The sequence below is a fragment of the Rhea pennata genome, chromosome 18 (genome assembly GCF_028389875.1).
Source record: "Rhea pennata isolate bPtePen1 chromosome 18, bPtePen1.pri, whole genome shotgun sequence".
In the NCBI taxonomy this organism is placed as follows: domain Eukaryota; kingdom Metazoa; phylum Chordata; class Aves; order Rheiformes; family Rheidae; genus Rhea; species Rhea pennata.
This window is the reverse complement of record NC_084680.1, coordinates 381,598-408,896: the sequence shown is the minus strand read 5'-3', so window position 1 is coordinate 408,896 and position 27,299 is coordinate 381,598. Positions and strand designations below refer to the sequence as shown.

General features: G+C 48.5%; 1 pseudogene; it reads right to left on the bottom strand.

Moving 5' to 3' along the window:
• Positions 1-959: 959 nt before the first annotated feature.
• On the bottom strand, positions 960-27,277 carry LOC134148793 (DNA polymerase epsilon catalytic subunit A-like; annotated as a pseudogene).
• Positions 27,278-27,299: the final 22 nt, after the last annotated feature.

Genomic DNA, 27,299 nt, shown 5'->3' with positions numbered 1-27,299 from the left:
ACTCTGAGCAGGCAAACCTATGGGAAGGGCTTGGGGGAAGGAGCCAGCCTCTCACTGTAGAGCAGCAGGATGAAGGCAAGTGCCTGCCCCCACCTCCAGCAGCTCATTGCCCTGAGGAGAGCAGGAGCAATGATGCAGGGCTGAGAGGAGCTGCCTGGCGCAGGTTGAAGCCACTGGAGGCTCCGCTGGACCAAACCTTAACTCAATTGCACAACGCAGTGATTGCATTAGGGCCAGGTTTCTCTGCCCGTCCAGGCCAGCTCATTTCCTCCAACTTTAATATCAAGAAAACAAACACATAGGTACAGCCCCCTCAACCCCCCTTTCAGCAGTACTAGATGGAGGGAGGGCATAGCGAAGGACAGGACCACTTGCCCCATAACCCAATGCTAATAGAAACAGGTATACTATAGAAGTGAAAAAACAAAGCTCAGAAAAATATTTTCAATACAGGTATGTGTGGAGGGCATTGAATAAAAATTTATATATATATATATATATATATGTATATACACACACACACACACACACATATATAAAAGGAAGTGTCAGAAGTAGCTGAACACACAGTGCTTCAAAATGCCCAGAAAATTAACTGGAATCTAGTAATCTTGGCTCCCCTCATGCTTTTTCAGGCTTCTGCAAGCAGGATTAGATGGAAAGGACCAGGAGGCCAGGCTTCAGCTAAGCACTGGCCTCCTGGGTTTCATCACACCTGTGCTGGGATTTCAGTGAGCAGCCCCCCCACCCTATGACTCACTGCTGTCAACTTGAAGCTTTAGCACCCAAGGGGGACAGCTCCCTTGCTCCCCTTCCAGCCCAACAAGAAGAGTCTGGCTTTCTCCTCCCTCTAGGAATCCTGCCCCATGGCTCAGAGAATGCTCCTTTCCAGGGTGCCTACAGCTCCCTGCTGTGTGTGGGCCATAGCACGTGCTCCTCTACCCAAAGAACCAGATGCATTGTCTGTGACACATTTAATTGTCTAAAACTCCACATTAAAACCACAGAGATTCATGCACACAGGGTGCTGCCTACAGCACAAACTCCCATCCCAAACTGGGCTTCTGCAGGGCTCTGGCAAATGCAGTCCCCCCTCCCCCATAGAGAGCAGTTCCAGCCCTAGGCACCTTCTTAATTCCCCCAGCACAGCACCAGGCTGTGACCAGGACTGCCCCAACACCGCTTAGCGCCCCCACACAGTGCAAGATGGATATGTGGCTTCTCCGAGATCTATCACAGAGCACAAATGCTCTTCAGCAGAGGTGAGAGCAAGTACCCAGAGCTGACACAGCAACAAAAAAAGACAGCAGGACAAGTTCATCACATCACTGCTGGAGCTGGTGGTTTGTACGGAGCAGCCACTCAATAGTTTCCAGCAGATAGGCCACACTCTAGTGCCAAGCAATGCTCTGGAAGATGTTGATGTGCTCCATGAAGATCTGAGGGGGAAGATACCAGTGAGGGAGGGCTGCCCAGCACACCTCATGCATGAGCCAGGGAAGATGGAAGCTGGAGGGGACAGGGGGGAGAAGGCCAGGCCAGGAGAAGTTCTGCAAGCTGGTCAGGCAGGACTGCCTGGGTTGAGCACAAAGCAACGAATAAACAGCCAGAAAGCACAGAGAGATGAACTTGTGCCAGATGGGCTGAAAGGGACAAGTTATCACTGGGTTTTTCACTGGCTATTACAGAGGAGCTGCTGGCAGGAGGCTGGATCTGGTGGCAAGATGCACACATACCTGGGAAGAAATGGTGAGGGCAAAATCTCCAGCACAACCGCAGTACACAGGCATAGGTGTCTCCTTCACACCATGACACTTCTTGCACACCTAGAGGCAAAGGAGTTTTAGCTGGGATAGCAGACAAGGCTGAGCAGCTCAGTCCTTTGACAGGGCTCTCTGGGGAGACACCGCTGACATCAGGTCAATGGGTCAAGCCTCAGCCAGCCAGCAAAAGGCTGCAGCTATGTGCTGAGAAGAAGTGGAGAGCGCTCGAGCCAAACTCTCCTCATCATATCTCCACTGCATCACATCAGTCAGAGAAGTAAGGTTGGGCTGCTCGGTTTCAAGGAGCAGAGAGCAGCTTCAGCCCTCCTGCTGCAGCCTGCCACATCAAGGGCAGGCTCCCGCAGCACGGCCGCCCAGCACTCATCAAGTCCTGCAGCAGGTAGGCCATTAGCTTCTTCTGCAGCGCTTCCACCAGTGCCATTTCAATGGAATCCAAGTCATACTGGGCCTGGCAGTTGGAGCATACCCAACTGGGCAGCACTGACCCATCCGAGGGGCAGAGAGAAGGGAGATGAACACCAGTGTGACTCTTCCCAAGAGAAAGCACGGTGCAGCCTCAGCCCTCGCAGCCTAACAAGAGCATTCAGAGAGCCCCAAGTGCCAGGAAGCCATAACCAATTTCAGGAGGGGATAAAGCATCAGCCAAAGCACCAGCACACCTCAAACTGTCACAGGCAGCTAGGAAAGGGGATGAGCAGAAAATAACCTTGAAGGGAGGTTTATCGCTGTCATGGAACCAAGCAGACCTTCAAAGCAAAAGGACTGAGAGAAAGATGGACAACATGTGAGTGAATGACAGGCCGAGAGCACAACCATGCTAGGGCCTCTGGTGTCCCCAAGAGGGCCTTAATGCATGCAGCCAGGGCAAAGGGGATTTCCTGGGAAAGGAAGGCTGTACCTGCGAGAGGGCAGGGTCCTTGCACAGGTCCAAGTCCCTGCAAAAATTGTACTTCCTGCAGATGACTTCAGGGAGCATGTAGGAGCAGCAAGGGTCCCGAAACTGGGCTTCTTCTGAGAACTCACCCACCTCAATGAGGCGCAGCAGGTCCCGGCGCAGTTTGTTTACTTGGTTAGTTATACTGGCATCCAGGGACAACACCTACAGGAGACAGTGTTAGGTAAGGCCACCAGCAGAGAAGACGGTCCTCACGGGGACTCACTCTGATGCGAGTGCTAGCTGGGCAAAACAAACTGATTGTAGAATTGCAACAGATTCTTAAAAAAAAAAAAAAAAAAAAAAAAAGAAGAAAAAAAAAGAAGCAAGCATAGCTCACCCCACTAACCTTGCAGACGTATTTGATGAACTCTAGAGCTGGGTTGTTGAGTGGCAAGTAGGAACCAGGTAGCACTGAGAACATGTCTGAGGGCTCAGTGGCATTATGGGAACCAGCCTTCTTCTTCTGGATCTTCTGAGTGACGGTGAAGAAGCTCTGCGTGAGCTCGTTGGTCACGTAATCCTGTGACAAAGTGATCATGCCTGGAGAGGAGGAGCAGAGAGAGCTCTTGAGCCATACGGAAGCATATGGGGACAGCAAGGTGGGCAGCTCTCTTCCTGCTGCAGGACTGGCCCAGCAGTGCTGCACACAGCTCTCCCATGGCTAACTGTGGCTAACCGTACTCACCAGGCATGGCTCCCGTCTCTCCCAATGCCTCCTGGGACACCTGGCTCGTGGCCCTCCTCTTGATGGGAGCGCTCCGAGGGGCATTGTGCTGCAGCTCCTCGCTCCTCCTTCATGCTGTGGTACACAGCCACAATGTAGGCTGCAGAGACACGTAAGAAAAGCTCCAGATGCAGTCCACGATGGGAGAGTGGCACAAGCGCGACTGTGCTTGTCGACTCTCCTGGGGCACCAATGACTAATCAGGAACTAGTGACCTTCTTCCCCTCTCTGAGAGAGTTCACACTGGCGCTGAAACCACCCAAACAATGATATTTACAGACATGGAGGTGGTTCCTTCTGTATCACATCCAGCACAGTGCAATCTTTGACTGTAAGGGGTTCTTTGGATCAACATCAGAACCTTCTCAGTAGCACAGAGAGCTTCAAGAAGCTGTGGGGAATGCTGTGGATATGGCTTGGGCAGCAGTAGGGTGCGGATAGCTCTAATCACCAGAGGTAACATTCAAAGTAGGACCAGGCGAGCAGCAGACTGCACTCACCCAACACAATCCTGAGGAAGCAGTTCTGACAGGAGGCAGCCTGGGGGAGAAACTGCACGATGTTCCAACTATTCTCTAGCAAGTCCTCCACATTTGCTTCTCCATCCTCCTCCTCTTCTTCCTTGTCCTCCTCTTCCTCACTGTCCTCATCCAATACTTGACTCTTGCTAGAGTCCTGCTGGAATGGAGCACAAGCCATGCCCAGGCTTTCGGTTGGTGATGTCGTAGCAGTTCCCTATATCCAAACCAATAGCTCCCTGCTCAACTCAACCCACTGCACCCCTGTCTCTGCAGGACTGAGCACTACCCATCTCTTACCTCCCCAGAGTGGACGCTAGAACGCACTCTTCCCTTGATACCTTCGTAATTTGCTGGATCCATCCAGAGCAGGAATTCCCAGCAGCGGCAGAAGGAAATAGTCAGAGAGTGAAAGATCTCCTTTGAGTGGATGCTGGAGGCAAGAGACTGCAGTCACACACAATGTTGGCATCTTCCCTAGCTAATAACCTTCTCCATGGGAGGCAATGAGGAGCAGGCGATGTTAGCAAGAGAGCAGTTCACTTCTCACATCCAACCATGCTTCAGCAAATGGACTCAGTACAGAAGGCTGCAGAGCAGTCATTAGCAGAACTAAGGGCTGCAGAGGAATCATACCCACGCTTCAACTGCCTCTTGTGTCAAGATGCCTGTCTTAGGAGCCTACACATCATAGTATTCTAGAGATGCCTGCTGGATCACATCAAAACTGATACTCACGCTGGAACCTTCTTCCATGTCATTGATGTGATGGGACTGTAACACTGTGTTTACAGCCAAGCTCTGAATATCCGGCTCCAGGCACACTGTGAACAAACACAACCTGTCAACGGGCAAGCAGGGCAGAGAACCAGCAAGGACACAATCCCCTCTCCAGGTATGATGAATGCACCCACTTGCCAGGACTTTCCACAAGTTGTAAGAGCTCTTTACAGGTCTTGCTGCATCTACCGAGTGCAACATCAAGATATTCATATCAGGAAATGGTGAAAGCCTATATGGTACTGCAGCAGCACGGGAAACTGTGCTGCTCTCCAGACTGCCACACACCTTGTATTACAGGCTTTAAAGGACACTTTTGGCACATGGCCAGACCTCTCCCCTCTCTGGCTGTGATGCTATGTATGGATGGCCCCATTCACTGCACAGCTAAACAGCATAGCACCTTCCAACAAAACTTGGATCTACTTCCCCTCCAGGGGCCACCAGCTTTTTCTGGAAACTGCAGCAGAGGTGCTCAGAACTATCAGTCAGCTTGTTTTGCATCACAGAAAGATTCATCCTAGCGACCACCAGAAGTGATCTTCTGAATGCTGCTATGAGAGGCCACAAACTAGGAAATAATCTGTATTTAAATGCCTACATGCATTTTCTTCTATTGCATACAGGACCTTCTATCCCCAGGAGATGCCAATTGCATATATCCTGTCCAGATCATCATTGCTCAACTTCTGAAGCTGTCAGCAACTGCAGAACTGCTCAGATACTCTTCTGCCACTGCAGCCATCCTTCTCCTGAGCTCATGGAAGAGCACTTAGCTCTGCTCCCACTCAGTGCTATCCTACCTGTGGAGTAGCAGCCAGGGTTGCTTATCTCCACTGAGGCTCTCTTGTCAAACTCCATAACTAAACGGTTATCATCAGCCTCTTTACCCCCCAGCTCTGGGCGGGCCGTGGGTGAGAGCCACAGCAAATGGTTGTGGCGACGGACGTGGCGGGAGAAAAACAGGTCAGAACCAAAAGGTAGACATGTCATCAGGGAGATTCCCAATGGGGATGTGGTAATATCTGAGGAAAGGAAAGAGGTACAGTCATCGGCGTAAACACATCAACAGAAGAACTGTGCCAGCATCATATTTGCTTGTCCCAACAAGGGCAAAAGCACAGAGGGTGAAAGCATCTGGCCTCATCTTGGCCTCAGGCTCCCGCAATCTCCCTTTCCCACCCAAGCACAAACAAAGTAACCTCTCTAGGGGAATGTGGCCACCTCAGGCACCTGCCCTCCTCAAAAGCCTGGGATAGGCACGTGTCCAAGTTGAGGCAGTGGCGGATCACGCGGCAGGCTGCACGGCGCTGCCAGTCCAGGACTGAATAGCTGACGGCATCTGTTACTTGGACAGGGACCAAAGGAAACTCCTCGATGATGGGAATCCCACTTGCCAGTCGTTTCAGGTCCCAGTTAGACTGCACAGCAAGAAGTGTGGGGCCCCGGCGCTCATCCTACACAAAGGAGGAGAGGACATGCCCTGCTACATCCCTTCAGCCGGCACCTCTGCTCAGCAGGAAACCAGCTGTGTGAATGAGTGCTCACATGCCCCATTCCTGTAGTGGTCCCTGGTCCTCCACACAGTAGAGACAGTGTACTCAGAGTCTCTTGAAGCACCTCCCACTGAATAACCAGCTCCACAATTGAGAGCTGGGGTTTGGGGGTATGATCTAGCCTCACTGCTTGCATTGCGCTATGTAAGCTCACCCCAGGCAAGCCAGAGCCCGCAGGCAACATCCATTTTTACCCTTCAACTTTGGAGCACTAGCTGTGTGCAGAGAGCTATGCTTAGAGGCTGTTTGAACTGCTGGACCAATGCCTTCCATGCAATGTTTTCCTCCTCCCAGGTACCTGCGCTGACAAGGTCTCAGTGGGGACCTTCCTCATGCCCTCAGCTCATACCTTGCAGCCCTGCAGGAGCCGCTGAATGGCTCTGTAGACTGTCTTGAGGTCGGTCTCAGCACGCACTTCAAAGGTGTGCTTGTCTGGAAGCAGTAGTTCTTCGCCCACTTTTTCCAGCACAGCACTGCGCTCCGATGAGTACATGTTGGTGAGGTTTGGCATCTGGTTGCTGCGTACCTGTACCAAATGCAAACGTGATCAGAGGGAACAGGGTTCAAAAGAGACAGGCTCCAGGCTGCAAATTTCAAGGAAGCTCTTTCCTCTACACATCACAATGCTTCACGTGACAGTTGAGGAACAGACCTGCTTGGTACACTTCAAAATACGAGAATCCCTGCTGCACAGCAGTAGACATCTGTGTCTGTGCAAAGAAACCGCTCAGCTCCAAACCGCTGCCTGATCCCCTTGCGTTCCCTCCCAAGCCTTTAAGCCCTACTCTTACCGTGTCCAGCACAAACACTGCAGCTTTGCGCTGAGAGGGGATGAAAAGACCAAAGAGAGCTTTGTTGCCCTGGGAGCTCTGGTAGAGGTAGATGTGGCAAATACTTCCTAGAGACACAGAGCAAACATGCAGCATCAATAGTATCTTCAAGCTATTTGGTCCTGGGTACACAGACAAGCCTTCTCCTAGGGTGCCTTACCTGGCTCCAGCTAAGTAAACTGAGCCAGAGAGCGCATTTCCAGGTGTTCAGTGTCAAAAGTGTCGGCCTCTCGCCCTGTGAGGTGTCTGACAAGCTGCCTGCTGACCATGCACACGCAACCCAGCTGGATCAGGGCTCAGAATAGTAACGGCACCTGTAGTGACAGGGACACTGAGATAATTCTCAAGCCACCAAGTTTTGAACTGCTTAACGAATCAATATCTTCATTAAAAGCAGGCATCCCAGCTGCCCATCTTCATTTCAGACTTACAGCATTAGAAGCACCAGTACATTTAATCTTGGTCTCACTGCTTTCGTATGTCTACTACTGAATACAGTTTAGGTTCTTCTTTGCTCTTTCTGAACTTTAAAAAGTGGTATCCTATCCTTCTTTATGGAATACAGAGGTTTTATCACTGCATCCTGGCCTATGTACATGCCACATGCTGGGGTTTTCCTCATCTTTACTCGAAAGAACTCCCATACCTTTGCAGTTCAACTGCTAACAAGACGGTTCTGGTTTGGTTTAGAGGAAACTCACTCTTCCCGTTCAAGTGCCATCTTTTCCCAGAGTCTCCTAATTTCAAATAAATCTAAACCTCTTTCCCCTAAGGGGTTGGAAACCAAACAAGTATCTTTGCTCATATAAAACTGGGCACATTTCTGAGAAAGCTACTCGAGAGGGTCTTTCGTTTTAGCGTCTTACTAACTTGTTTCATTTTGAGCTCCCATGCCTCTACCTGTGCCATTGGTACACAGACCAGTCAGCTACCACTCAGCACTCCTTAAAGGATGAGGAAGGAAAACGAGCACCTGGAAGGGTTACCTGAGTCTCATACACTCCCTCAGCGTCTGGAGCAGACAGGTCTGCATTGATTTCATTGATGTGCTCTTGGTACATGTCTTCAGGGACTGAGTAGTCGTAGAGATTGTAAACCAAGTTTGAGCGGGGCAAGATCCAGTTCACCTGCCAGGAAAACAGACACACTCAGCAGGGCACCTTGCTTCAGGCCGTGCTCCTCCCAACAGCAGGGGAATCTTAAAGGGCAGCAAGGAGTTGTAGTTTGAGCCAGCCTTATGTTTCCAGAAACATGCTGACTCAGGAAGCAATCCAGCTGCTGGTGCTGGTCATTCCTAAGGCAGTTAGCGGGATTTATGCTTTGTCCACATTGCAGTAACTGTCAACCTGCTTTCTGGTCAGGCTGAGATTAGCAGCTGGCAAAAGGGACTGCATTAAGGCGCATTAGCAGGGCTGGACAGGGAGGTCTTGTGAGGCAAACTGCCTGTAGTATCTGCCCGCAGTGGCTGGAGCAACTTACATGAATTCAACCAGCTGTTTTCCCTTGTAGAAGCAGCAGGGTCAAAAACATGACCCCCACCTTCCTGTAGACAGCTCCCTCCTCTGGTTTTGCAACGCGCTGATTGACATAGAACACTCTTGGGATGCTCAGTCTGATACAGTGCAGGTCGCTTCTGATCACTGCCCACAGCCTCAACCAGCCAGCCTGGCTGCTCTCAGCAATCTGCAGGACAGGGTGATTTAAGTTAGCTTTGCTGGAGAGATGCAACCCATTCTTAGCTCTTACATACACGCCATGGAGCACTTCTGGGATCTTCAAAGGCTCTACTACCTATGTCTTCGTTCTCCAAATAAGGAGCAACTGGTGACCACAAAGACAGCAGTGGACCCAAAGATTCATTGCTCTCAGCTCTAGCATCTCCACATCCTGCTATTGTCCTACAGGTACGGTGAAAAAAATCATCTTGCCAGAGGAAACGTCAGAACATGAATGAAGACAGCTCTGACTGATCTGCAGGCAGCACGTTGCATTGTGCTTCTGAAGGGAAGAGGACACCTGGTAAAGGCTCAAACACATCTCTTAGCTTTGGGCTAGCATTAGCTAACAAATTCATGCCATTGTCTGACTTTAGCCAAAGCATTTGGACATGCTGGATTAGGTGTCCCATCTCCAGCTCATGGTTACACACAGAGTCAAAGGCTGCATGTGACCTTAAACCAAACAAGACTTTTCTGGAAGATGAGAAGTGTCACAACAAGAGGCTGGGTCTCAGATAGCAGAGGCAACCAAGCATAACAAGAAATTAAGAAAATGCTTGGATTGTACCATCAACTTCTTCATGCTCGCATTGACTAAATCTAGGATTCAAGGCACACTTGCCCAGCTCCTCAGCTGAGCTTGCCCCACACAGGCTCTACATAGAAGTCCCAGATTTGCAATCAAGCACAATCACTTGAGGACCTCACTTCCTTACAAAGCTTCTCTGAGCCTGAGGCTATGCAGTCCCACATGACCTTCAAGGAGGTAAAACTAAAGTAGGATTGAGGTTAGCTGTCCCTGAAGTTCAAGGTTTGACTACAGGTATTGCAAACATGAGGCACAGGGCACTGAACAGGCCTCTGTGAGGGGTTAAGAGTGGGCCTGCCTTGCTGCCTGGTACCTGCACAATCTGCCAGGGCAAGTCCAGGATGCCGCGTGCCGTCCTGTACAGGTAGCTGCTCAGTCCTTTGGAGAGGGTATCACAGATTATGCCTCCGCCTGTCATCACTCCACCATCCTCCAGGTGCCGCTTCTTCCGATGCTCCTGGTGCTGCCAAGCCTGCAGCTCCCATTTCTTCTTGTGGTAGCACAGCCAGACCAGTTGTTCTTCCTAATCAGAGAGAGACTACATGAACAGGAACCACAGAAATTAGCACGCATCTCCTACACATAAGGATCAAGCAACATAAAGCCGAGCCCTTCCACCTTCAGATCCTGATCATGTTACTGGCATAGCTGTGAAGTTGCCATTGGCCTGACTTTCTCTGCTAGTGGGACTCTCCCGGTAACATTTCCCTTTGTAGTTTTCAGTCATAGAAGCACAGAGGGTTTCAATAAACATGCAGCTTGCTACGCCCTGTTCCCTAGCTAGCTAGGCAGATGATCATACTCCTAGGATGTTTCCTAGATTCCTCCTGCCCAGTCTACTTCACTTACCTTAGTAGTCCCATGGCAGCAGGTGGGTCCAGGATCTCTCGCCAGGACTGCGACAGTTCCAGATACTGGAACATCTGCTGGCTTTCCTCTGCCGTACAGACCCGCTTCTGTTTATTTGCAACTGGAACCAACGGCTGAAGGGGCTTAGCAGCCCCCAAATCCTCTACGTCTCCAATCTGGGAGCTCGGTGTTCCCCCCTGGTGCTGGTTAGCAAGGACCTGAGAGAAACGACAGCAGGAAGTTTTGGGTGCTGAGGACACAGTATCAGCAAGAGAGGCCCACCAGCACAGCCAGCTCCTTTCTCTCACTCTTATTACCTGTCTCTTGCCTTCAGAAGTGAAGAGCTCATTCATTTTCTTTTGTCTGTGCACTCCCCGGAGTCTTCTAGCTTGCGAGACATGGAACAGTTCTCTGAGATCAGCTCAAACAGCTCTCAGTCAGGCATGTTGGCAGCCTGAAAAAAGGAACAAGGGGAAAAAAATCACTATCAGGAACCTAATGATCAAACCTCGTTGCTATTATATACATGGAACATTTAAACCGATTGATATGGCTGTCTTTATGAGGAGTTTGTGAGCAATCTCTGCTCCAGTTGCCAACACGACCTATGGAACATAGAGATCATGGACATGAGGTCTGCATCAAAACTCCTGCTGTGAATGCAACACTTTGAAATGATGTTGTACGGCAAACTCTTAGTGGGCCCAGCTCTGTAGTGCCAGATGCAAAATACAAAGGGGAAGTGCTCCCAATAAACTCCCAAGCAGAGCAGTCGCTCCGGCTTTTCATCTCTCCTGCTCCCCGGTTTGAGGCTCTGTTTTCTGGCATTGTCTCTGCTCTTGCTGGTTATTTTAAAGCTAATCTCTTCTGGCCTCCTCAGAAAAGATTCTGCAGGCAAATGGTTCTGCCATCCTCTGTCTCAGTGAGTGGCTCTAGAGAAAGTCCTTGGTGCAAGAGGGCCACCACGCTACCTCTGTGAAAGAGGTGACTGGAGGACAACGCTTACCCACAATTAAGCGCTAACAGCTGACAAAAGTGCTGTAACAACAGGTCTGGTGCTAAAAGACCCTAAAGAGCAGCCCTAGAGAATCAAAGAGGCAGAAATTACATACAAACAGCCATCAGAGGCACAACGGACCAACCATTCTCGACAAAGTCCATCCTCCCTACAGTGTTAGGGTAGCTTTGACCTTCTCTGGCCCCAACCTGGCAAGACAAACATGCAGGGGATGCATATCCTGCAAACCCTACACTCACCTTGCTCTACAGTACATCCAACCAGTAATCAGCCACCTTGGCTACAGAGGCAGAGACCTCCTCCAGTGTGGTGCCTTTCAGAAAGGCCTCAAATACAGAAGACTGGAATATCTTCACCAACTGCAGCTCTCCCCATTGCTTCACCTCAAACCCTTTCAGTTCAGCCAAGGATCCATCTTCATTGAAGACTGCATACCTAGGATATAGACCAGCTTTTGCACAAGCTCTGTGCCAAGGAACACATCTCCCAGGATGCTGCTTACTACCCTCCTGCCAAAGTACTTCTAGTATTGCCAAACCAGGCAGCCACCAGGTAAATTAATCCAAGCTGTGGGGCTCTGGACTACCATGATCTAGGCATATTTACACAGCTAGAGACAATAACATCATGAACTACTTCACCTCCAGCTGCAAAAGCACATCAGCCTCTGCCCCCAACTTGCCAATTCTAACTGGCAAAATGTTCTTAAATGCACACAAATAAAGGGCAAGAAGTGAGAGTCAGGGTTAGAGGAGTAGAGAAGTGGAGTGAAATACTAGGAAAAGCCTTATACAGGAGAATGAAGCTTTGTTTGGAAAACAGGAGGGGACACTGGCAAAATGGACTCAGAGGAAACCGGACATCGCTATCGAAACAACTATGACAACACACTGCCCTCTTTTCTTCTGTCGTGTTTCTTGGATTTCACATGCCTGCCAATTATTTGTATGGCTCAATACAACCATCACAGGAAGCTTCAGTGGAACAGAGTGAGACTCAAGCGTACATACTTTGTCACCCCTCCTCCAGGCAGTCTTTTCTTCCTCAGCTGGCAGCGGTACCTGCCAGCCAGCTCCACACTACTGCTCTTTCCACTTGGAGAGTGAGCAAGAAATAAGTACACTTGCTGACATCCCAAGAATCACAGGAAAAAATCAAGGGCCCCTGAGATAAAGACTCCTATGAGCAGAGTTCATTCAGTGCTTGACATCCTCTTGACTTCTGCGATAGACTCCCTTGGCATGCAAAGGCACTCACAGTGGATGCTGGAGTTCATCCAACAGAGACATTCAAGCAGAAACATAGTCTTGTACGAACAGAGAGTGCTGGAGGACAGTGACAGTATTTTCTGAACCCAGACCCAGGTCTGTGGGCAGTCCTCTCGTGATTGCTCGTGCTCGTATTTAAGCAGGCTGCATGAGAAAGTCAGTGAAGTCAAGTGCAATTGCTTTTCTATACCATGATGGCACTGGCAAGATCCACTCCTTCTCCTAGATGGGGATTAAAGTGGAAACCTCTGGGAAAAGTATTACTAGAGGTCTGTAAACTTGAGAGAGGGACAGACAGAGATTAGTGAATTTAAAGAGAAAAGATAGAAAGAAAAATCAAAGTTTGCCTGCGCATCTCAGAACCAAACAGGGAGACCATGACTAATCAGAAAGTTTGAGAAGTGCTGTTTTACTGTTACCTTCAGAAATTTACTGTCAGATGTGTCAATTAAGGCCAGGACATAGCTGGATTCAAAGACTGATCTCATGCAGGGAACTTGCCGTTTAAAGACAGCATGATCTCGGTGGTACGCAGCAACAAGCAAACCAAACATGCTGCCAGCTCCAGAGGACTGGCAACATGGGGCAAGGACTAACACGACTGAAATGTAGTCAAGGAAAAGGACCCTCAATCCCTTCCCTTGGGGAAGTGGTGATTTTTCAAGCTTTGAACTCTTACCTTTTCTTCAGCTTCTTGCCTTCCTCCTTGGACGCTGAGAGGATCATGGCCAAGTAGGGCCCATCCACTTCAAAGAAGATGCTGTTCTCTAAGCGTGTGACATAGGTGAGAGAGGTTGGGTCCGCCAGCTCCTGGTACTCATCATTTGTGAAGCCTTCCTGCCGGCACAGCCCCAACAGAATAGCCTCACTCAACAGCTCGGCTGATTATACGAGCAGATAGCCCCCAGATACATCATCCTGTCTGAAGGGATCACTGATGGCCTTTGTTCCTTCCCGATGATGGGAAGGATCAATCCCTGCTCCCCTGAGGGAGCATAACTTACCCTATCTTAGCAGAGAATAAAGTATCCTGATTCCTTGTGACCAAGCAACTCCTTGGAAACCTACAGAACAATTTAGCAGGTAGGACTCAAACATGGGACCTGAAGAAAAGTGCAGGAGACTCTAAAGTCACTTCTTTTGGCTCATAGCCATAAATATCTGAGCAAGCAGAGCATGGGACCTTGTTGTCTTGACTCCTACTGCTTCTGGCAGTCTATGTACAGAAGCAGACACCAACCCTGGTCTCTTACACTATACCCTCTCTGCTATATCAGAGTCTCTCCTTCCACTCAAACGCCAGTTTGAGCTATGGGCTGTGCAGGGCAGAGAGTAGCTGTGTAGCAAGCAAAGCTGTCAGCCCCAACGTCCTGCTCATTACACAGGCGACCAGAGACAAAAGACAGGCTGTCCTCTGGGCTGAAGCCAACTCCGAGAACAAAGATGCATACTCCACTGCCAGTAGAGCTACTCCCTTCACATGAACTGCCTGATTGGCTTGCAGGCCTACAGAAGGCTAAAACATTTTCTTCCCTTTCACTGTTTTTACCAGACTGTACAGCTGGCTGGTACAGATGCCAGACTCACCTTCATGGGGATGTTCAGCATGGCACCTGGGTAGCAGATTGTCACCTTCGGCTTCTTTGCATTGGTTGACTCGATGACAAAGTTTTCCGGGAAGCTGTTGGGAAGCACACACCAAATCCCATCTCTATCCAGTTCTAGAGGTCTCCTAAGAACGGAAGAAAAAAAAATCACCATCAGGAAGAGATTGGAAAATATGCCAAAGAACTGTTCTCTGTCCACAAGTCAGGCAGAGGCAGTGTCCTTTCTGCAAAGGAAGTCCTAGTCATACAACACCAGTTGCATTAATAAGCCATGGCAATGTCAGAAACCTGAATCTCCAGAACACCAGAGCTTCCACTGATTAATCCCACATCTATCCCACTGCTCCTCTTCTCTGCCAGTCAAATTCTGCCCTTACCCATCTGCTCACACTACATACAGGAGAACCTTTCTTCCTCAGCTCAGCACATACTCACCCAATCTGCTCAATCAGCTCCCTAGCCTGTGTGATCATATTTGCTCCAGTGAAGCACACAATCCCAGCCATTTCCACGGAGTACCAGCAAGCTCTGTGAATGGAGGAGGGACAGTCAAAAGGCTGCAGTGCTACCTCTTAAGCACAGCTGCGGGGAAGCGCATCAGGTCGTACAGAAAATAAAGTCTCAGGGCAAAAAAGACAATCACAGCAGCCCTCAGGAGATCATTTTCCTTTTCCTTCCCTGTGATACTTCACACACCCTGAAGAATCACCTATAGACAAACCCTGCCATTCATCGTCAATGCTACAGGGCCTTGTTTAGCAAAAGTCCCTGCTAAGGGGACTAATAAATAAGAAGTCATTAGTAGGAACAAAAAAAAAAGTGTTACAGGGATCACCTATCATCCCCCTTATGCTTCGGAAGCAGGTTAAGAAGGTGAGAGCCTCACTAGAACAGCTCTGGTTTACAACGCTCCTTGCTGGAGGACTCCAGCAATGACCACAGGTGAGACTCACCCTTTACGCATGACATAGCCATAGAAAGAATTGAGGACACACTTGTGTGCCAGCTGCAGGGAGTCATAGAGGATTTCCATATTCTTGCAGTGCTTCACTTCAGAGGCATCGCCTGTCTCCACAGCCGCAGACAGCTTTTTCTTCCACACCTGATGGCAAGAGGCAGAGTCAGGACAACCCTACATTCCACTACAGGCAGTACCAACAGCCAGATATTCCCCCCACCTCAATCCTAATATGACACTGTGATCCTAGAACAATATCAGTTATTAAGATAATTCCTCTTTCTTTCTGCTCTTTCTTTTGCATTTGAGGGGGGAGCGTTGGGCACAGGCATTATGCTATATTATGGAAGAGTCTTGCAGCATCAACTGTAACTCACACCCATAGTTAGAATTACCTAATCCCAGCAGAACTGCCATCCTACATCAATTCTGTCACACCACGTATTGTGCTGGCAAGAACTAAATGCTTGCAGCAAGAGATTAGATCGAGACTAACAGCAGAACCATTTCAGCAGAAAAGGCCTCCCAGCCACCTCCGTGATTCATGACAGAACTAGCAAGAACTGCAAAGCAAATGGCTCTTTATTAAACTCTTCCAGAGACGGAGTCCCAGCGTCTTGTCATTTCTTTCAACATATTAGCAACTACATTTCAGGCTCCTCCCTCTGCCACAAGACTCCAAACATTTGAGAACTAGAACATGCTGCTTCTTTCTCCTAGAATCAATCACTTCTTAGCCTAAGATCAATTGTTTCTCTGCTTGTCTCATCTTTCTCTTTGAAAAGTACCCTACACTGAACACAAACCAGATCACAAAATAGTTGAGCTGAGGATTTTCTAGATCCAGTAAAAGCCAAAAAAAACCCAGCTGTTTTCTTTCCTAGCACTGAAAGTGATTGCATCAGAGAGCTAGGAACCACTGTGGCAGCAGCTGTTTAGGATTCAGCAGGGGAAAAACCTGCACTTGCACCAGAGCTGTCAGGAAAGCTAATATTTCTTACTGACCATACAGATTGAGCAAAATGATCCTTTAGGGTTCAAGTTTTCAGTGAGAGGTGAGGACCTTCTAGCTTTGGCAGCACAAATAAAACAGAAATTCAAGCCCAGCACCTCATGCAGCCCCTTGAACTCACAGCGACGGTCTCTGAAAGCTCGTACAGTGTCTACATAGAAAGAGTTCTCTCGCTGGCAGATGGTGGTGACACGCTCCTCCACCTTGGTGACGTGGATCTTCTCATAAGCCTTGCGGCAATAATCTAGTAAAGGGAATAAACAGAGAAAGCTTTCTCAGAGATCAGTGCCCCACTATGGATGGGAAGGATGAACACAACGGCATCGGGCAAACCACACAGATCCACAGATCTGAAGCTTTCAAGGCACCAGTCTGAGAAAAATTCCATCAATGCAAATAAACATCATACCTAGGAAAGCAAGGAAGCAGACCTGCTACAAAGGCAAGGGGAGGAAGATACTAATATGGGGAGAAACAGCACCTCTCTAGAGAGATGCAGAGGTGTGTGTGGGAAATAAATTGCCCATGAGGGCTCATCCACAAATTCAGGCTCTGCTCAGAGCCCCCACTAGCTAGATGCTTCTGCTGAGCAGTACCACTTTAGGAGCAAAAAGTGAAAGGATATCGACACATGTGTTTCACTGACATGCTTAATGAGTGCTCATTAAAGAACAACAACAAAAAACCCCAAACAAAATATCACCTTCCATGTGTCTCAGCTCAAATACATGACTCTCAGTGAGAAAAGAGAAACACTGAGACAAAAAACAGCACTTGCCTCCTCCTCAAAAAACGTACGGGAATTGGTTGGGATCCTAGGGGAAAACTGTTGCAGCATGAAACCGAGATCAAATTCAGTCTGAGCCAGCAAGAACTAAGTAGCCCCAGACCTGAGAGACAAGTAATTAATGATGTGTTTGTAGTCTAGGCAGCAAAAACCTGCTCCAGATAATGCCATTTATTTTCACCTGCCAGTTGCTTCTTCTCATACTTGGCCTGCTCTTCACGGCAAAGCTCGTGGAACGCCCGGGGTGCTCCATCTGGATACAGAGGAGGAAACTTCTCAGGCTCCAGTCGTTGCTGGATGCGGTGATACTCGCTGCGGCTTGCAGGCACTGCAAAGGAACAGCAACTAGGAGCTTTCCAGGGGAGGAACAGGAAGCGGTCTCTGTGTCTTCAGCTCACACTGCAAGCTCTATCCATGCTGCAATGCAACAGGGAACTTGACAAAGCAGACAGCAGAATTACTCTTACTGAATTCTCCTCTCCACTGCCAAGTCATCCGGCGCTGACGATTAGCACCTGGCTTGTTGAAGTCACAGGCAGCACACGTGGCCTCATCCACCATTGCTGAGGGCTGGACACAGGTCAGACACACCCATGTTAGAGAAAACAGAACTGTCTCCAGTGACATATGCCAGAAGGAATCGATGTTGGGTACTAGAAGAACACAAATGTGAACATCACAGGGGTGATGTTCAGTAAGTTTTCCTTTCTAGAAGCTTTTCAGAACACAAGTTACAGCAAAAACAATGACTATTCTTTGGAAGAAGCCAGCTAAAGCTATTGCTCTACCTTGGACAGACCTTTCGGCTCTGTACACCTGGCAACTGTAACAGCCTGACTGGATTTCAAGCCGAGCCTTATTTTATCCCCCTGTCCAGGGCAGAAAGTTTATTGTTTGCCGCTAAGGGGATCAAATCGGAGGGACCTCCTAGACCATCTGCAAGACAAAACAGAAAACACCTTCCTGACTGGACTGAGGTTACCCACCTGCAACCTGTTGGTCAGAATGATGTTGGGGTACATGGCCCCTACATCTAAATGGTAGATAAGGGGGCATTCAATTCCGTTAGGAACATCCTTCAAGGAATTCAGCTTGACTTTGATTTCATCACAAGCCTGCAGGGAGATGTAAAAAAGTAAAAGTCAAACAAGAAGGAATTAATGATGCAGTCACATACGCACTATATTTGGTCCTTTACTTCCGACATGCACAGAGACACCTGCCACTGATTCTGGGGAACAGAGGAAGAGTATGAAAAACTAAAGGAACAGGATTAAGAAGAGTGGCAGCGGCGAATCTTCTTTAGCCACCAATCTTTAAGGTTTTCTTTTGGACCTCCAAGGTAGGTTTCATCTACACTGCAAATGTCTACAGATAAGTTTCTCCTGTCTCTCTCCATGGAGTATAAAATGAGTCTAAACAGGCATCTTTAACATGTGGTGTCTCACCAGACATATTCAGGATGAGAAAAATCAGCCTTGCCTCCAGCCTATGCCAGTTCTTTATTAATATGGGAAATAAGGCACAGATGGACATGGGGCAGAACTCAAAGCTGAAGAAAGTTGTTATACAACACCAATATGTGTGCACAGGACCCAGGCTTGCCTAAAGAAATGTGCTGCAACTCCACCCTCACAGTTCTGCTCTCCTTGGAAAGCCCAGTCATGCCTCTGGCCCTGCAGGCTGAGGCAGGACAACAGACCTCCTGGAAGTTGGTGACTTGATCCAACGGCAAACCTTCTTCCTCTTCGACAGCATGCCGGAGCGTCTTCTCCACATGCTGCATCAGGAAGTTAAAGGCAGCAGGATTCTGCAAGGATACAGGAATGATACCGAGACCTCTTCTAGCCCTGACACCCATCCTCACACACTGCCCAGGGAAGGGGGGCAGGGGGTGACAGCTTCTGCAAGATTATCCATGCTCCAGCGTAGCTTCGGCGATCTTTGAAAACAGGCTCACTACTTAGCAGAGCATGTCTCAGTATGGGTAGAGAGCAATTCATCTCATCTGAAGGGCAGATGGCTGAAACAGGTCAGCTGAATGGCATCTTGAAATGCCCCTTCGTTCACTGATCAGCTCCAATGTGAGCAGGCAGATAATGTTGGCCAATTAGCTGGCCTGACCTCCACAGCCAACTTGAGAGCTCTCTAGAACTGAAGGACGGTGGCTTTCTGCTAAGAACCCTACAACTCACAAAAGTCTACACCACTCGCACTAAGGCAAAACACAAAGCAGAGAAGAGATGGTGGCTGCTCCCCGGCCCTTGGAGTTCTCCTGCAAAGGAGGCTATATAGGGCAGCTAACAAGAAGAGAAGATTGCATGCATGTTCCAGAGTGCAACACTTACGGGGCTGACCTAGCAGTCAGCTGCTCACACATCTAAGGCTCTAAGGGGCCAAGGATTTAGATTTAAGGTCCTTCTAAATTCACAGTGCACGTTCCCTTAAGATCATTCACGAGATTAAGGCCACTAAAATAAGCAGCACTGAGGTGTGGTGTATCACACAGCAAAGAGAGAAGCTGCCTCTAAAACTTACAATCTAGACAGTAGCACCAACCAGAAACAGGTAAAAGAGGCCAAAAGAAGCTTGGCTTGAGTGGGAGAAGGACAAAGATATAATCCTGATGAGACAAAAACAGAGTCATCTCTGCCAACAACCACTCGCTCAAAGAAAACCAAAAACCAAAAAAAACCCCTCAACCAACCAATAAACAAAGTAAACAAACCCACACAAAAGCAATGAACCACTCTCCTTGCTGTAACACTGTCTTTACCCAATAGCCAGTCTGAGGTCATGAAGAGCAACTTCTCCAACCCTTCCCACCTAAACTCTAAGCAGGTTCATACACTCAAGCCATAAATTAGGTATCAGTTTTATAACAGGTATTGCTATTGGGTATCCGCCAAAAGAACAGAGGATGGTAATTCCAGTTGGAGGGTTATTCCCTACTGCCATGTTCTCCAGAAAGAAGAGAAAGAGCATCATTGCATTACCATTTTAAAGCCTCTGTCACAACACCCTGATTGTGTCCTTACCTTTTTAAAGCAGCAAGGGATGTCACTGCGAAAAACCCCAGGTTCCAGAGCTTCCACCTGGCCTCCTACATACGTCTCCGAGTCCAGCACGTGGTCATCATCTGTAAGTTTGTTGAACTCCTGCTCCTGCTTGTTGCGGAAGATGATGTTGGCGTGATAGGCCTGAACCATCAGCAATGCTTCACACAGTGTCCCAGAACCTTTTCTTAACACCTGTAAAAGACAGACATCAAAAGCTGGACTTAGAAAGAAGCGCTGTAAAGGGTGCTGCTGGAATTAGGCTGGCCTTATCACCACATCATTGAACTTAAATGTCTGATTTGGTGCCCAACATGATGTGTTTATTCAGGCAGTATTGAAGCCCAAGGCAAGAAGGAGCACAGTAAGGAAACAAAACCAACTCCTTCACTTAGGCTACCCATAACTGGTCTATGGAAAAACAGCTATGACTGCTGTACTGCAGAAAGGAAGCGCATTTGGAGACTACTTTCCCTCCTTTCCTTGGGAAAAACTATCCAAACTGTAGAAATTAGTTCTATTGCCAATGTGTCACTGTTGCGTGAAGCATGCAGCTCTCTGCCCAGAAAAGAAATTGTTTCAGGCATGCACTCACCTCATCAGGCTCCATGGGAAGGATGGTGCACAACGCGAAAATGAAAGGGTGCACATACTTCATATACATGTAATAGGTAGCAACTGCATCAGACACCGAACAGGTGGCCAGAGTCTGTTGAGGAGAAAGACAAATCAATCCCAGTCACATTTAATACAGCAGTTAACACGTACAACGGGAAACAATGAAAGGTTGAAATCAGCAGGAAGATGCAAAAGGTATATTTCTGCATACAAACATCCCAGCATGTAAAGAGTTATCAGTTGGCTTAAGACGACATTCTGCTTTAACCTGAATTACATAAGCCAGCTCCGAATTAGCAGAAATGGGGAAGATGAGCTCACTGCCACATATCCGCACAGATGCCACTCCGGAGCGGTCAGGAGGCCACTCTTGGCCTACAGAGATCTCCAGGGCTTCGGCAGAAACCTCATTAAGGTGTCTCCTGGACACTAGCAAAGTACTGCTCCGTTGCAATGCCCCGAGTACTACCGTTTTGCAGAAGTGTAAATAACACAAATATACAGTGCAACACCAATGCCAGAAACACATCAAGGAAATTCTATTCTTCCCTAAGCTTAAGTTCTTTCAGGTGTCTGAAATTCAGCAAGATACACTGACAACTTCTCAAAGACACTGCATTAACTTAAAGGATTTCACAAAGCTCTAACTCAAAGGTTCACTAATACTGCAGATGCCCAGAGATACAGCACCGGGTGGGAACACCTGAGGCTCCTCTGTAGCCGTCCGGCACATCTCTTCAGGGTCCGGCTCCACTGCATCATAACCCAGTTTTGCTTTCGCTGCTGCTTTCAGGTTGTGACTTCCCACTGGCAGGTAACTCTCTCTCTTCACCCACCTAGACAGAATAATGAAAATGCCAGTCTACGAAGAGACAGCCCTGCACTTCAGAAAGGGCTGCTACGTACAAAAAGATCTGCATTACTCTAACAGGGAAAGGTGAGAGCAGAACATCCAAGTGCAGTGGAATAAGAAGCTGCACAGCTTTAGACAGTCTGCATATCTACCCATGCTCTTAAATCCTGACTCGTACAAATTCTGCTATTCAAATCATTTCTATTGCTCAGATTTTTCTCAACCCTCATACTTCAGAGACTTCAAAGATAAACGTTTAAACACAGGAGGAGGTATCAGCAGGACTGCAAAGAGAGGCAGTTGTTTTCCAGAGTCTGGACACTGGTCCAATGTGAAAAAACATTCAAGTCACAACTGCCAAGACAGACAGCCCTCTCCTGTACACACACACACACACACACACACACACATGCACGCACCCTTTCTTTTCCTCTCTGTGCTAGGCAGGCTGTTGGGTTAGAATATGGCCCTGTGCCCACTACAACGGTTTGGTCTTATCCTGTCCTTTTACCTGCTGTCCAGGACAGTTCTCAAACTCCCAATGACAGCCACCAGCAGACTGTATAAACACAGTTAGTCGTTCAGGCTAGTGTGGGCAAGACGTAACTTCTGTACATAATGGCACACAACGGAGTACCGAGTAGAAGCAGCACAACCAAAGATGGGGGTGCTAGTCCTTTCCTAGTAAGATGTAACTCATGATAGCAGTGCACAGAGATGGAAAAGGGACAGTATTCAAATACATCAACTGTAGGCATTTTATACAAATTTAACAGATAAAGATGCAGTTATACGGTACAGACGCAGCATTTGGTACCTCAGACAATCCATGTGGATGCACTGCGGGGCTTTGTACTCTCCCTGGCTGCCCTTCTGAAATCCAATCTCCTGATACATATTAATTCCATGAGCTGCTGCTCTTGCTTCCACAAAAGGCCTGAGGAGAGAGACAATGCAGAAGAGAAGAAACAAAGCAGTCCCTTTCCTCCACCCCATCCCCACCCCAAGGGTTTCAGAACTGCTTTCTTGTAAGCTACTTAATGAGGAATTTTTCTTGTGAATTCTCCTTTGCTCCAGACCTTACCCGTGAGAGCTGGCCACAGGGAAAACTCCCTGTAGGGCAGAGCTACTGCAAGAAGGAAGCTGCTTGCTTACATCCTATACCAGGAGGCAGAACATTATGATCGAGTTTCCCTCGCTCCCCAAAGGCTTGGCTGCTCTGGTCTCCCTATTGTTCTGCAGTTCTCCTTTGACACTTTGCCTGTTCTCCAGTTACTGAGGTCATCCGTGTACAAACATTGCCAAATCAACAACAATCTAGAAGTAGCTCAGCAATCCCAGGACCAACTGATGAGACTCTATAGAAGTTCGTATTTCAAAGCCAATAAACATAGCTCTGCTCAGGGAAAAAAAAAAAAAAAAAAAAAAAGTTCTGAATTCCACCTCCCCCTCTTCGACAGTCCTCTGCAGGCTGGCAATCCAAGACTCAGCCCAGCACTCCAGATAAAGAGCACATAATCAGGATGTAAACAGGTTCCCAAACTGGTTGGATAGTCTGCGTAGATAAGAACACATGTGGCCGCTATGTGACCTCCAGACAAAGGACATACAGGCTGGTACCCAATCTCACCTCATGGCCTAGACAACATTTCCTTTTAGAAACCAGGTTAGTTTTCATTCCTGATCTTACCAGTCAAAGAAGTCTCCATCGTATGTGACAATGATAGTAGGTTTGGTCTCCTGGACATGTTCAAACCGCCTCTGCATTAAATGAGCCTAGTATGCAACAGAGGATTAAAAAAGAACCCAAAACAAAAAACATCTCCCCCACAAACACAAACACTCAGCAAATTCACCTCCTGCAGGCAGGCACTGGATATAATACAACTGATGCAGTCCTTCCCCTCTGCTCTTGACCTAGCTAGAACCTGATCTGCCTCATCGTCACACCATGAAATGAAAGCACCACAGGCACCGTGACTGTCCGCTGTGCTCCCCAAAGATACACTCTATTGGGTGATAAGCTCTCTTTGGCCTACAAGAGACCAAGGCAGATAAAAAGCAGCCTGATTTCCCAAGTAGAACCTACTTACCTCATCTGGTTCATTAGACACAGGATAGACCCTCACACTCCGGCTTCGGAGTCCTCAATATCCTCACAGACAATCTCCTTGTTTGTGATCAGATAGCCCTAGAGAGTTGACAAAGGAAGAGTTACTGAGGACTCAGATCCCTGCTACACCAGGGACAGGTTCCTGAACAACCGGAACACACTGCCTAAAGGATGAAATAGTCTTCCATCGATGCGATAATCCTTGCACAGCTTGATAGGTAGAGCTTTTGTCAAGTGGGAACGGCTCTTTGGAGGTCACCTTCTGAACAATTGCTTACAATCAACTAAGGGTGCCAAAAGGGAGACAACTTAAGGACTATACTCTCCAAATTACTACTGCCCCTCAAAGGGGCACCAGTAGCCTTACCTGGGTTCTCCAACATACAAAACGAGGAAATCCTTATGCATCATTCAGACTAGACTTCAATTTTATTTCCACAGCCATTACATATAGACCAAGCAACTAGCAACAAAGCAAGCCAGGGACCAGACCGCCAAAGGTGACATGCTCGTTTGCTGTCTAGCATTTTGCTCCAAAGCATGAAGAAAAGAACTGTTGTTCCATTACCTGCCCATCAACCACGTAGGAGATCATCATGATCCGGTCTGCCTCTGCATCAGGAACCTTCAAAGGGAGTTTGGTAGTTTCAATGTCAAAGGCGAGAACAACCGGATCCTGAATATGACCAAATACATTAAACTCAAATCAGCTTTAGAGTATGATTTAACGAGCAGTTCTCATTAGATTAACAACTAATTTACCTAAGTAGGTTTATGCACATCTCAGACCCAGCAGGCTTGACTGTAGGAGACAAGGTAGCAACAGTGGTACCCACTGATAACCAAACAGCAAAATTCATTAACAGGAGAGAACGGAATAACAAAAGCTTCTCTTTAATGCAACAACCCCCTTCGAGAAAGAGAGTCATCAGGATTGACAGCACGTGAGGAAACATTGCGCAGGCAAAAAACACTTATTACCTCTATGCCTTTATAATAAAGGTTTCTTATGGCATTGGATTTATAAAGCATAACAACGAGTTTAAGAATAGTTGGGCACCCCAGGAATCACCTGGAACAAATGATGTACACCTCTCAGTTGGGCAGGAAGTGCTCACTTCACTAGATTCCTCTTCCTTTGAAATGGTTCAACTGAAATCAGACATCAGGTGTAGGAAACCAAAGAGAAAATTGGAATTCTCATTTGTACTTTTTAGTCTGTGTGACTAGGGGAATCCTAAGAAGCCCATGGGCCAACCATCCTAAGGAGACCTCTTTCCTTGACAGCATAGACGTATAGACATTGCTCGCCTGGTCTCGCTCTCTGTTTTTCCTCACAGCAAGAGAGATCTCTTTCCGCACCTTCACCAAGTCCTCCACCACGTGGAAGGATAACTTAATGTAGTTCTGCTTAAGATCCACCAAGTGAGTTGGCTACAAAGCAACAAGACAGTGCCAGCTAAGGGTGGAAAAGAGTAATGAGGGAAAGGGGAAGACTGCTAACAGTAAGAAAGCGTTGGAAATGCAAATTATACTGGCACACGTGGAAGAACTGGCCAAAGAAGAGGTAGTAATTGGATGGAAAGACTAGGAGTGAGAAGAGATGCTAGCAAGCACGTAAGACACGCTGTGAAGAACATGTGAGCTATGCCAGTTCACACCAAGGGCCATCTTGTCTTGTTGTCTGTTTCCAAGCGCAATCACCAGTACACACCCAAGAAAGAGTAAATGTATACTATCCCCCTCTGCCACAACACTCTTAATCTCCAACCATTTCTAGCTCAGGAAGTTTCTTGAGCATCCTGTGAAAAAGACTATGTGCTGGAGCAGAACATATATTTTATTTACTATTACTATAAGAAGTAATTACTATCAATAAGCAATAATTAGCCTATACATGATATGCAATGCAAACAGTGCTTGAAGATTAAAGGTAAGCATACTGCTTCCCTTTACTGCTTAGCCCCTTTCTACTCCACTTGAGCTCGAAAGAAAGAAAGAAAGAAAGAAAGAAAGATTAGTTATTCAATAGTACAGCAGGCAGAGGAATACTGACCAGATCCAAATCTTCTTTGGGGACAGTTTCCAGCTTTGAAATGTTCTCTTGAAACTTCTTGGAGAGGAAGGATGACACTTCTTGTTCACAGCCCTGCAAAGAAACTGGAGAATGAGCAACAAAGCCAGACACTTCTCCAGAGGAGAAGACAAGCTCACAAGAGGTTCTGGCACTAGTGTCCTCAATTGTGAGGGGAGGACACGAGGCTGTCCTGAAATCCTGGCCATCTGGAAATCTGTTCCTTCACACTGGGGCTCTCTTTGATGGTCAATTCACAGCACCGTCAGAACAAACCCAGTTTTGCAGCACGAGCAGGATCAAGACGAGATGAGAGGGGAAATTTACCCCTGTTTGGGCTTAGAAGAAGTGAAATAGGCTCCAGAGATCAATTTTAGGACAAAAAAAGAACAGGAAAAATATGACAGCTCCTTGAAGGGATAATTCATCACATAACAAACCAACCTCCCTCTAAGAAACCTTAGTGCAGCCACCATACTGATACAGCTGCTTCCCATCTCAGGTCTTCTCTAACAGCTCTGACAAAACCACCAACAGAAGCACTGGAGCTGTATTTTTCTCCTACCAACCCAAGAAGATGGTCGGTCACAAGGCCTCTCAGCTGACTGGGGGACCCTTCAAGTCAAACCTGCCCTTGTCTCTGGGACCTCGGCCACTAGTTTACTCAAGACCCCACTTGCCAGTGCGCAGCTTCCAAGTCCATACTCGCCTTCTGGGTAGCGATGTAGAAATACGGCTTATAGGGCAGGGCCACCCAGGAGAAATCAAAACCGGTGAACATTGCGCGACCCTGCAGCCAAGGTGAGAAACCAACCCAACGGTTCCCAACGGAAGCAACGGGCACCGCACTGCCCTTGCTGCGCGTTGCTGGCATTTGTGCGCCACACACACATCCCTGCATCTCTGCAGCACCCACATTGGCCCCCAAGGGTCCCAGGTGGACCCAGCGTAGGGCAGACAGCGCTGCTGCCTTGTGGGTGATGCCTGGGGCCCAGAACAGCCAAACCGGTGGGGGCAGGCAGGACGCCCAGCCCAGGCACCAGCGCTGCGCTGGAGGAACGGGATGCACCTCGAAGCAGCTCCATCCTCCGGGATGAAGTAGTCCACAGCGCTCACCAGCCGCCGGTCCTCGCCCAGCACCTCCGTCTGCACATGCACATGGCCTGTTACGACACACGACCCCCCCGCCCCCTCCCACCCCAGTCCTACCGGGTGCCTGTCGGTGACACCTCCCCTGCCCCAGTCCTACTGGGTGTCTATTGGTGACACCTCCCCTCACACCCAGGTCCTACCGGGTGCCTGTCGGAGACATCTCCCCCTCCCGTCGGTGACATTCGCCCCCCGTCCTACAAGGTGCATGTCGGTGACCCCCCCATCGTTGTCCCCCCTAGTCCTACCAGGTGCCTGTGGGTGACACCCCCCGCCGGTGACATCCCCCCCCGGCCCAGTCCTACCGGGTGCATGTTGATGAGCCAGCCCGTGCGCTCGCCACGCTCCGTGGGCCGCTCGAAGCCGAACAGTGTGTCCAGCCGCTCCGTGCGCTGCGAGCGCTCCAGGCGCTTGAGGGAGGACAGCGAGGAGCCATCGTCCCTGCAGGACGCCGCGCCGCCAGTCGCCGCCCAGTCCCCGCCGCGACCCACCCCCCACCTC